General features: G+C 32.8%; 1 pseudogene; it reads right to left on the bottom strand.

Moving 5' to 3' along the window:
* Nucleotides 1-3,349: 3,349 nt before the first annotated feature.
* Nucleotides 3,350-5,688, bottom strand: LOC140852367 (uncharacterized; annotated as a pseudogene).
* Nucleotides 5,689-12,593: the final 6,905 nt, after the last annotated feature.

Here is a 12,593-nt window from a genome sequence, read left to right as displayed (position 1 = left end):
GACTGGATTTTTCTTGTGGAGGAGATGACAACTGCTCAAATGATGTAAAATCAAGACTAGAAATAAGAGATCGCAGTATTTTTCTATGTTGAGGGTTTATCAAAGCTGTTACAATATGCTCCTGTGTAATCTCTATAGCTCCTGGAGTAGCAGAATAGACAGTAAATGTACTCCCTAAAAGATCATCTGATTGAGAAGGAAAGCATGATGTAGGAGTCCTCATGAGTATGCTGGATGAATATGCATTCAGCCCAAATCCATACACCTTGTTCTTAGAAACACCTCCTGTAGCTTCTACCCACACAGTAGCATCAAATGAAGGCTGTGAATCAATCTCTAAGCCATATTTTTCTATAAGAGCAGTCTTATATGTTTCCTGCAATGATATATTAAAAATATTTAGATCTTTTAAAAAATTGAATAAACAAGTATCTCTATTTTATAGATGATATATATAAAAATAAGACAAACAAAATAATAGTAATTTATCTCTTAATGTAACATCATAACTCTATAAATTTAAATATCTAAAATCTATTAGATATTTTTTAAAAATTCGATAGAGTTTATTTTAAAACTATGACTTTCAAAAATAATAAATATATAACATATTAATAATGCAAACCAACCATTCAATTTAATGCCCAACCATTCGATACTTATAGATATACTTATCAATATATATATGTTAATATATATTAACATATAGATATACTTAGATAGAAAATTAAGAATCTACACTAATTTTCTTGGATTTTGCATCCACGAACTCTCCTGTCTATTTTTTTTTTATGGGTGTGATCAAAAAATATTGCAACAGTAGGTTCTGCACCATTCTCTTGCGTTTGCAATAAGTTATTATATCATAAATATATGACTGAATATAAATATCAGTAATAATAGAGAAATACTTAATAAAATACCATCCTCCTCTTGTGTGTCACAAAAGAAATGGAACCCTCTGAATGCTTGATGATCGATCCCTCCTTTTTCTTCATTCAATTTTTCCTACCAGCTTTAGATTTCTACTGTCACTTATCTTTAAGCCAATGCCTTCGACACAACTCATCCCATATCTCTTGCTTCCTCTAGCTTGGATGAACTTTGCCAATCGTGTCTGCAAATGTGGCTTGTAGATTTGTCTCTTTTAACTCATCAACACATTTCTTTCGTGCCTCACTGATCATGCCAGTAAGTAGACATCTATTGATACTCACCCAGTATTTTTTGACATTATAATCTGTTACTGAAGACCATCTATATCTTGTCTATAAAATAAATTAAAGATTTATGTAGTGTTTTTATAATAACTTACATTATAAACTAAGTAAAAGACTAATACAATATCTCAAATCTGCGCAATAACTCATCCTTGGTTGTTTGCTCAACTATTCTCCACAAAGGCCAAGCTTCTTTAAAAACTACTTCAGCCAAACACTCAGCTGACGTGACACCTCAAGCTCGACAAATCTATGCATAAGCCAACAACCAAATTAATCATACAAAATAACAATAAAAATAAATATCAAATAAGAACATATAATTACAAAACTTACTCATTCATTTTTACTATAATGAAAACTTTATCTGCTTCGATGGTTAGCTCAAGGGCCGGCTGGTTTGGATCTCTTTTATGCATAGAATCAACCAAACCCACACTGTCAGGCACATGAGGTGAAGGATTGACAGAAGGCTTCTCCACGGGCAATGAGCCATGCCCCTCAGTAGGTGGAGGTGTGTCAAATAGCCTACGAGTAGATCGTTATAGGTGTCTCCCACTATCTCCATTATATTCATCTTGAAATTATTGTCGGAAGGCATCTCTTTCTCTACCACCCCTTCGACCAAGTCTAGATGCTTCACCATGTGTCATTATCTCTGTTCACACATAAAGGTAGATGCATATATTACATATCATGAATCTAACTTAAGATCAAATATATTATTTATAATAATATAATATAAATCCATAATGCAGGTACAGATCAAACTCCACCATGTGTTATTATCCCTATTCATATATAAAGGTTAGATGCATATATTACATATCATGAATCTAATTTAAGATCAAATATATTATTTACAACAATATAATACAAATCCATAATATAGGCATAGATCAAATAGTCAAAACAAATATTTGATAAATTATAATGAAAATTATCCAAAACATATATAATTGTAAACATTCCAATATGATAATACATTACATAGCAACTAAATTTAAATGTGAATAGCAACATTGTACAAATCAATCATTATCGCTATCAGACAACTCAAACTCATTTTCTTCCTCATCAGAGTCATCATTGTCTTCAAATTCTTCTTCCTCATCCTCTACATCCTCTTCATTCTTCTCTTCTTCTTCCTCTTCCTATTCAACCATCGCTTCTTCTAGTCTTTGTTGCAACTTACATATTCATCATTATCAAGCATTTCATATTGAGAGAAATCAACTAGCAAATTGGGTGCATCAAGTTCTTCATTAGCCTGAACTATAGATGGGTTTGTGATATCATCCTCTTGATACACATCAACATCTGAAGATACATTGTCATCACGTGTATCTCCTGAAGGAATATTAAAAGAATTTCTAGCTTTAGTTTTATATACAGCCCACCAAACACGTGTCTCCTTACTATTGCATGGATAAGTAGTGTAATGTACTTATTGCACTTGTTGTGCTCATACAAAAAGCTCATTGATATTCAATCGTGATCTGTAGCGCATATATTTAATCATGATTTGTGGAGCACATCTACGAGACTATGATCACGATGCACTCTTGTGCCTCTTTCAGTATCATACCAATCACATCTAAATAACACAACCTTATTTTCAGCACCATAATAAGTTAACTCCAAAATATCAGTTAACATGCCATAATAATCATGTTCAAAGTCATTGTAGCAGCTTCTTTTTATACACACATCACTGTTCATTGTTTGTTTATTGATACCGTATTCAAGACTGTGAAATTTGAAACCGCTGACAAAATATCCTTCGAAAGTTGTAACTCTTGGATTTGGGCCTTGTGCTATGTCCACAATACGCCGATCAATCCTATGCCTCTCACTCTTCATCTATTTTCAAGAAACAATTATCACAACTATCTAACTTAATGATCAATAATAAAGAAAATATATTAAATAGAGTATATTATTGACTAACCAAAATTTTCAACTATCTTGCAAACTCCCGCTCATGCAATCTCTCAACTTCTGTATCGATAATATGAGGTGAACACACTATGACATACGACTCATATCGACTGTACTGACGTTAGTCACACATAATTAATCCAAATAATTTAATATCTATAAATATTATAAATAAAAAAATAAAATACTTACTCTATAAATGGTCCAAGCTCTTCACAGTTAAGCAACACATAAATATATGCAGTATCATACTCTTCATTAGTCATTAACCTATAAGATGCAGTTGCTTCTATCGATCGTCCGAGATGCGAAAAGATAGAAAGACGTCCTGAAGGCCCCACATCTCCGCCATCAATATTTCGTGGGACTTGAGTCAACCTTGTTTATACCTTAAGCTTAAAATAATATGAGCAAAAAGAGCTAATTTTCTCGATGACATAAGCCTCACATATTGAACCCTCGACAGAAGACTTATTTCGCACCATACACTTCAAGTACAATATGTACCTGAACAACATCAATTTTACTTATATAAGATATGAATTTAACAAACTATATACTAAGAATAAAGAATAATACCTCTCAAATAAATACATCCATCTAACTTGATTTGGTCCTCCAACTTTTGCTTCATAAGCCAAGTGAATCGGTAAATGTTCCATAGAATTGAAGAAAGTAGGAGAAAAGATTTTTTCCAACTTACATGAAGTTTCAACAATATTTTTTTCTAAAATCTTCATATGCTTAACCTGAATGATACTGGAGCATATATCCCGAAAGAAATGACATAGTTCGACTATTGCATCCCACACTGGATGTGGCGTTATGCCTCAAAAAGCAATAGGAAGCAATCTTTCCATAAGTATGTGATAATCATGACTCTTCAACCCATAGAATTTACAATCCTTGACATTCACACATCGAGATATGTTTGAGACATAGCCATCGGGGAGCTTCAATTCCTTTAGCCAGTTACAAATATCCCTTTTCTATTCAATGATCAATGCATAAGAGGCTTTAGGTTTGCAAAGCCTATCATTATATAACTTCAAGTGCAAATGAGGCCCATTGCAATATCTTTTCAAATCTTTCCTCGCTTTTGCGTTATCTTTGGTTTTGCTCTTAATGTCTAAAACTGTGTTAAAGACATTCTTAAACATATTTTCTCTATGTGCATGACGTCAAGATTATATTTAATTAGATTTGTGTGTCAATAAGGCAACTCTCAAAATATACTTCTTTTCATCCAATTATATTCAACACCAAATCCAGATAGCTTTTCTTTGGCATGCTGCATGCCAAATGTAATATCTAGAAGCATGCATATTCTGTTCAATATTTCTTCACCAGATAATCGAGGAGGGGGTATATCTCTCTCAACTCGACCGTGAGAAAAAATATCCCGTTGTCTCCTATATTGATGATCAAGGGGTAAAAACTAACGGTGGTAGTCAAAAAATGATGCTTTGCCACCACTTTTCAGGATGAATGCCTTAGTACGCTCCATACAGTAAGGATATTATAGTCTCCCATGTGTGCTCCATCCGTACAATATGTCATATGTAGAGAAGTCACTAATTGTCCATAGAAGTGCTACTTTCATCTGAAATTTCTGTCTTCTACTCACATCATAAGTATTCATACCCACTCTCCATAACTCCTTCAACTCCTCAATTAAAGGCTTTAGAAATATATCAATATTCTTGCCTGGACTCTTCAAGCCCGATATCACCATATTTAAAAAAATATACTACCGCTTGAGGTACATCCATGGAGGTAAATTATATACCATAATCAGAACAGGCCAATATGAATAAGGTGTTGATGAATGTCTAAAAAGATTGAATCCATCAGTACATAATCCCAAATGCACATTCTTCGGATCGGATGCAAAGTCAGGATGGATTCTATCAAAATGCTTCTATGCCTCACTACCACATGGGTGTGCCATAAAACCATCTGTACACCTATTTGAAGCATGCCAAGTCATATATTGTGCAGTTTTTGATAACATAAATAGCCTTTGAAGTCTATCAATTAGTGGGAGATATCGTAGTACTTTAAAAGGGATATTTTTTTTCCTTCCACCACAATCATTTCTCTTAGGTTTTCATTGAGCATGACCACAAACACTACATCCTGCCTTTGCCTCATCTTCCAAATAATACAACATACACATATTAGGACACACATCAATCTTTTGATAGTCAAGGCCAAGCTTTTCCATTATTTTCTTTGTTTCATAGAAATTATCTATTATTTTCTTTGTTTCATAGAAATTATCTACTAGCTTTTCATCTTCTGATAATAAACCCTTAATAATTGATAAGAGATGATCATAACAATTTTTACTCATATTAAATTCTGACTTATAATTTAAGAGTTGCGACACTGCAGATAATTTGGTGTACTTCCGACAATCCTCACATAATGGCTCATCTACTGCTCTCAGTAAAGAATAAAATTTCTTGACATGTGTATTCGGGGATTCATGCACATCATAACCCTTCTCATTGATGATTTTCATATTCGGTTGTAATTCTTAAAATTTTGGACCAAATCCTTCTACTACCAACCTTCTATATGGATTAATATCACCTTCTGAAGATTCTCCGATCCGACTATAAGTCTCACCATGTGAAGTTTATATAGTGTAGTGCTCATCAAAACCTTTATAGTAAAGATATAAAACCACTTCAACTCTAATGCAAAACTTTAAGTTACGATACTTTGAACATGGACACCTAATTTTATTTCCATCAACATTATTAGGTTGCAAAAATACAAACTGAAGGAATCGTTCAACCCCTTCCTTAAATTCGTCGGTGACATATCTATTTCTCAAATGATTATATATCTAACTACGATCTTCTGACATATTGTATCTTTTTTATCTATATAAAATCAATAAATAGTCAGTATTTTAATAAAATTATAAAATTTATTTATCAAATAATTGTTAATATAGCTATTTTGAAATAATGATGCAAATGATAACTATAAGAGGCAATGATGTCAAATCAGGTCATAAATAATATAAGTATCGCTCAAATACAGTTTTGGAGCAAAAAAAAAAAATCAAACTCAATATGATAGATAAGATTTTAATAATAAATAATATAAGTATCACTCAATGAACATGGTAGACGTTCTCTTTCTACTCTAGCCCAAGTGACTTATGCTCTAATAATTTTCTCTGAATTTGTAACCAACAAATTAGAAAATATAGTTGATTGGACTAAAATCTCCAAATGCAATGCATAATTATAGAATTTCAAGAACTACTAATAATTAGAACATGCTTTTATTAAAAATATTAAGTAATTAGAGAATCATTAAATTTATTTTTTTTTAAGATTACCAACAAGAACCTAGATGAAAATTTTTATAACTAATGACAGAAGCCAGAACATGAATGAAATGTGTATACTTCATATAAGAGTTTTACTGATGTGACCAGATGCCACACTAGTGGCATGCTTATCATCATTTTTTTCAACATCTTTCGAGCCTAATTCAACTAAACCCAACCGACCAATGAATGGATTCCAACTGACCAAGACCACACATTCATCATAATTAACTCTTGATGTCAATATTCAATTGTCCGCCCTCAAACAAGAAAAGAAAATGTGAGATGTGCCAGCTGATGCTATTTCTAGGAGCATGGCACTTCATCCTGGCCTAAAGAAATAGTTTTAAAAATTGAAAAAAGATCCTTTTTAGGTCTCTACCACTATGCCGAACAAAGAAAAAATCCAAACAAGATCATGAACCAATGTTCATCAGAGATGCATTAGAAATAAAAAGTATCACCATGTACATTTGTTAAAACTTCTATAAGTGCATATTTTTTGATGTCTCAATCATACACTAAATGAAAGTATTGAAAAGTCATGAGGCTAAGTGTTAGATCACTGATTCATATTGAAATTTTTTCTAGACCCACACCCAACAACATTATGATCACAAAAAAATAATATTCTGTAAGAGAACCTGCAAATCATGCATCCAAACATCTACAAATTATATACATATTCAAACAACAAAAAAACCTATTGTTGGATATGTTATAGGAATACATACCAACTATGCATAAATTCCATGATATGTTGAATCACACATGCACACATCTAGACTGTTCTGTTTGAAAGTTAGAACATAATATTAAATAAAATAAAAACCCAAGCAATGTACATGGTGACTGTAATTTAAGATCATTTTTTGAAATCATGACCCTGCTTTCATGAAATTTAATGGAAGGCTACTTTAGGATAGAACAGAATACCCACTATTCATCAAAAGAATAGAATACCCACTTTAGGATAGAACAAAATGACCCTGGTTTCATGATATTTTTCTATTTCTTTACATAAAAGAACCGATAAGAATGAAAAATTATACCTCATAGTCCATCAAAACTCCATAAGAGCAATCGAAGAAGAAGAATGAAAGAAAAAAAAGGATGGAAAAAGAAAAAAAATGATCAATCCATATGGGACAATCTCTTACCTTTTGATTTTTCTGTTTGTCCTCTGTTCTCCACTAGTTTTCCCTCCATTTTCCATCAATTTTCTCTCTGTTTACTGTATCTCAAGAGCCTCTATCGGTTGGGAAGCTTGCAGCGGCTGGATAGGGAAGCTTAGATGCTAGGGCTTCCACTTGGGAGGAAGGAAAAAAGGCTCAATTGGGTGGGAGGCTTTGAGTGACTGAATAGGAAAGCTGAGACGTTGGCCAAGAAAATTTATGCACCAGGTCCAATTGAACCAGGCCAAATCTCAAAGCACATGCACATTAGATAGCATGCAATCAAGAATTGGTGAAATACAACAGGTAACATGGCCTGTTATCCATCGTGGGATTTGGTGCGGTCCAGTTACGCATAGTGCATCCAATATTAGACCGTTAGCTAGGACTTTCGCTTGAAAGAGATGGAAAAGGATGCGATATTTTTTAAAAAAAATAGGCAGTGGATATAATTTTATTTTCTTTAGTGCATAATTTTGAATAAGAATAATCATAATATGCTATTAATTATATGGATCAAAAAAAATATAGCTAATTTTCATATTAGAAATGGACTCAAGCCCAAATCAAATTACTTCAAATATTATGTTCAAAATTTTTTAAATCTCTTATGAACAATATCAATTCAAAAGATAAATAGGATGCAATATTATAAATATCTTTGTTTGATGTTATTCGATTTTTTTCAATAAAATCACAAGTTTATTTCTCTAATTGGAGTTTAAGGTTCTTCCTTGGTACCTTGAAGAATTTCATCTTGCGTGAATCTTTATTTTTATTCGTAAATGCTACATCAGTGTATCTCCTAATCTAAAAAGAATCAGATAGAGTGACAAAAAGCAAAGTTTATGTAGAAGTTAAAATCTATTATTTGTATAATTTTAGCTTTTACAAGTTTATTTTTACTAATCATGTATATTTTAGAAAAGTGAGCTATGTTGAAATTAGAAAGATGAATTCGATCGAGCTTGAGTAATATCCTTATGAATATAATTGTGTAACTCAATTTTAAATGAATAATGACATTAATGAGGATGTAAAAATTTTGCTTTTGCCAATTCGTATATCTTTTTTTCTCTTCCTAATCGAATGATAGGATTTCTTTAGCAAAGAGTTAAATGCTCTTCATTTACTTTGTATCTTATATGAATCTATGTTATAATAGTGAATTAAATGCTTCGATTTTTCATAGCATCATTAATACTTTCAATTCTTATAGTATTGGTGTTGGATTTCAATATCACTAAGGGACTTCTAAGAAAAAATCCCTCTCTAATGTAATTTTTTTTGATTTTTAAAAATATCTTATTAGCACCAAGGGATTTATCCCTTGGTATATCTCCAAGGAACAAAACTTTCCTTACAAATCCCTCGATGAAAATTAATGAAGTAATCACTCACTGATCTCTTACAGATTATCAAAAAATTTTCAAGGAATTTACCGAGGGTAGTAAATCCCTCACAAATCACTTAAAGATTTCTTAGTGAAACTGAGTTTTGAATGTAACTTAATATTCCTTAAAATTTTTTTTCTAATCCCTCAGTGATTTTTTGAGGGACAGATCCCTTAGTGATATCCCTTGGTGAAAGGCTGATTTTTGGTAGTGCATGGTTCTCATGCAATTCCTATCGAGCACTAGAAATTGCAGCATTAAGTGGAGGATTTGATTAGCAAAGGAGCATGGTCCTCATTTAATTCCATTATTATTGGTTCCTAAGATTAAACAAAAAACACCTCCTCTTGCTTTCCCTCTCCCTCTCCCATTCTCACATCTTGGGACCCCCTTATGTTTCTATCTCGCCCACTTCCACTCTCTTCCTTTCCCTTCCACTCTCTTTTCTAGAGCCTATCATACCAAATCTTGCGGTATCTTCCCTAACAAGGTGTAAATAAAGTTTTTCTCCTATAATTATCAAACAAAATGTGTTAGTAGAAATGATTGGTTAATTTAAGGGGCAAGGAAAAGAAATTAAAATGCATCATTTTGATATTATAAATTTAGTGATTGCTAAAGAAAGAAGTGGGGCATTCTTGCTAGTCCATATTTTTTTCTTTCTCAACTAACATCAACATGTGCTCCTACATTAGAATAGGAGTTGTATCCTTTATGTGGAAGAAGGATTCATTTTCTTTTGCATGAATCCACCATTGAATCATACAATGGTCGCTTCGAGATTTGTACAAAAGATAAATGCAAGAGATTATAGTGTTCTGATTTCTATGCAGAGCACAATCCAATAATCAACATTATGAAAGAAGATCAATCATTCTTCCAGAGATACAACCTCAACCCCGCTAAAGCTTAGCCACTATATGAAAGATATAAAAAAGTGACCCCTTGCACAACATGCTTGGTTAAATGTGAAGGATATTTCCCATAAAATCAAGTGTTTCCAGCTTCATAAATGCAAAAAATAGAGATGGGTACCACAGGAACAAGATCAAACAGCATGGCAACAATACATATAAGTTTCTATGGAGTTTTCTCGTGCATTTCCTTTCCATCTATTTACATTTTACTTGTTTATATTTCCATTTTGCTAGTTATTGTTTCAAAACATTCCAAAGATCATAAATCTATGTGTTTCTGAGCTACATATCTGTAATACCCAACCCATCATTTAAAGCACTAGAAAGAAAAAAAAAGGACCAGCACGTGCTGGGTGGGAGTTGGACTTCTGCTGGGAAGCCTCTTCCATGAAATCTTCATCGCGGAGATGACTTTCAGGGAGGACTCAAACTCCTCCCTCGGAGCTCTTTAAAGAGGGGCCAACCTTCCCTTTGAACCCCATTGTCTCCGACAATGACCCAGAATCGATCTCCCTCTCTCTCTCGCCGTCTTCCTCTCTCTATCTGTCTCTTTTACTTCTGGTTATCATCATCGTGTTCGATAAATTATGGACTGAGCATCGTCAAGTATTAGGTAAAAATCTCTTAAAGAAGCCTTCATCAAGTTTCTTTGATTATTAAGATGGATTGTAGCTGGTTTATTTGTTGATTTCGAAAAAAAATCAGATTTCAAATATGCCCTGTTTTTCCTTCCGTGTTTGATTTGATTCCGATATCGTCTGCCACCGTTGTTCGTCGGATCGGAGATCTATGACCTCGCCGCTATGGGCCGCACCTCCGGCCATCTTCCTCAACCTTTAAATATCAATTTTCGATCGACAATCGCCAGATTTCTTTTGAGAAAAATCGTCCCCTGTTTCGGGTTATTTTCGCCCCTTTTTCTTTTGGTTTTACGGCATCGATGGTAACTGCCGACCATCAGTCTGAATTTTTTAGACTGTGCCATCACAGTCCCGACAGCCACCGACCACCATCGTGTCGGAAGGGGCTTCCGGTCCAAAGAACAAAAAGGGGGACCACGGTCTCCTATTCTTTTTAAATGAAGGAAGAAGAAGAAGGAAGAAAGAGAAAAAAGGAAAGAAAAAGAAAGAAAAAGAAGAAAAGGAAAAAAAAGAAAAAAAAAAGAAAAAGAAGAAAAAGAAATTTCTCCCTCTTTTCTCTCTCTTTTCTTTCCTTTTTTTCTCTTCTACTTTCTCTCTTTACTTTCTCTCTCTAGTTTCTCTATTTAAATTTTTTTTTTCTCTAGATTATTTCTCTCTCCTAAGATTTTTAGAATTATGAGAAGAGTGATGATGAGTTTGAATGATTCTAGTAAAAGCATCCTAATCCGTGATCGTTAGACAGCATGCTAACATCTTGATCAGACCATGACCACTAGATTTGATCATATGTGATTTTATTTTGAATCATCTATATACTGGTTTAACTATGACGATTAGATTATTTTGATTTGGACCAATCGTGATATTAGACTATGTCATCTGATCAAATTAGATTGTACCTCATGAATTCTCTCTCCTCTAATTTTTTCTCTTTACTCGATTAAGGAACTCAATGAAGGAATCTCAATCCTATCACTTTAAAAATTTGATTTGATCCGGTAGCCAAACTCTGGATCATCTATATTCTAATTGAATTTTGACTAGATGAAATTAGATGATCGGATCAATTTGGACTATAGGATGCGGGTATCCATTAATTCTATCTTTCTTAATTACTCGTATCCTTTCTAATTGTTGAACTTAATCCCGCATAGGGTTGTGGATATCTGATCATGGGATACTGTGATATGAACTATGAACCGAAGATTTTGGAAAGATATTTATAGAATTATGTGGATTTATTAGAATGCATTCAAGATAATTAATGCTTCATTTTTTCTAGATTTATCGATAAGTTATAATATATATTTTTTGACATGATTTGTGAAATGATATATGAATTAGATGAATGATATTTTGTTATAGAAAATATCTTATTTTGAAATGTTATGATGAAGCATAATTGAACATATTGATTTCGTTGTGCATTATATTGATTGATTTCGATACCACATGATTGTGTTTTTTTATCGAACTAGAATAAGAGATATGATTTATGAAGAATTTTGATATAAGAATGATATGAATTGACAACTTGACTATGTAAAGGACCCCACCAATGGGGGTATATACATTGGTAATTAATTTATCCTGAGAATTTATGTCGCCAGCGAGACCAGCAACATGTCACCAGTGAGACCAACGATAAACCGCCAGCGAGACCAGTGATTTTGAAGGACTTTACTGTCAGATGATTCACAGCTAACCGCAAGATGATATGCGGTGTTATGACTTTGTCACAGAAAAAATATGGTCATAACTCATGGTTGATGAAAAGAACTTAAGAATGAAAGAAATTAAAATCTCGAAAGAAACTTGAATTTTTAAAAAAGAAATGAATTTGACATAAACTATATTGTATAATTGAAATTGATTTCGAATTGATGAACTCGATATGCTTATTTTTTATAAATAATTATTTACTTTAAAACCTAATAAAATCTATTTAAAGTG

Source organism: Elaeis guineensis, chromosome 11 (genome assembly GCF_000442705.2).
Source record: "Elaeis guineensis isolate ETL-2024a chromosome 11, EG11, whole genome shotgun sequence".
In the NCBI taxonomy this organism is placed as follows: Eukaryota; Viridiplantae; Streptophyta; class Magnoliopsida; order Arecales; family Arecaceae; genus Elaeis; species Elaeis guineensis.
Note: the sequence above shows the minus strand (reverse complement) of the source record. Positions and strands in the feature narration are given on the sequence as shown.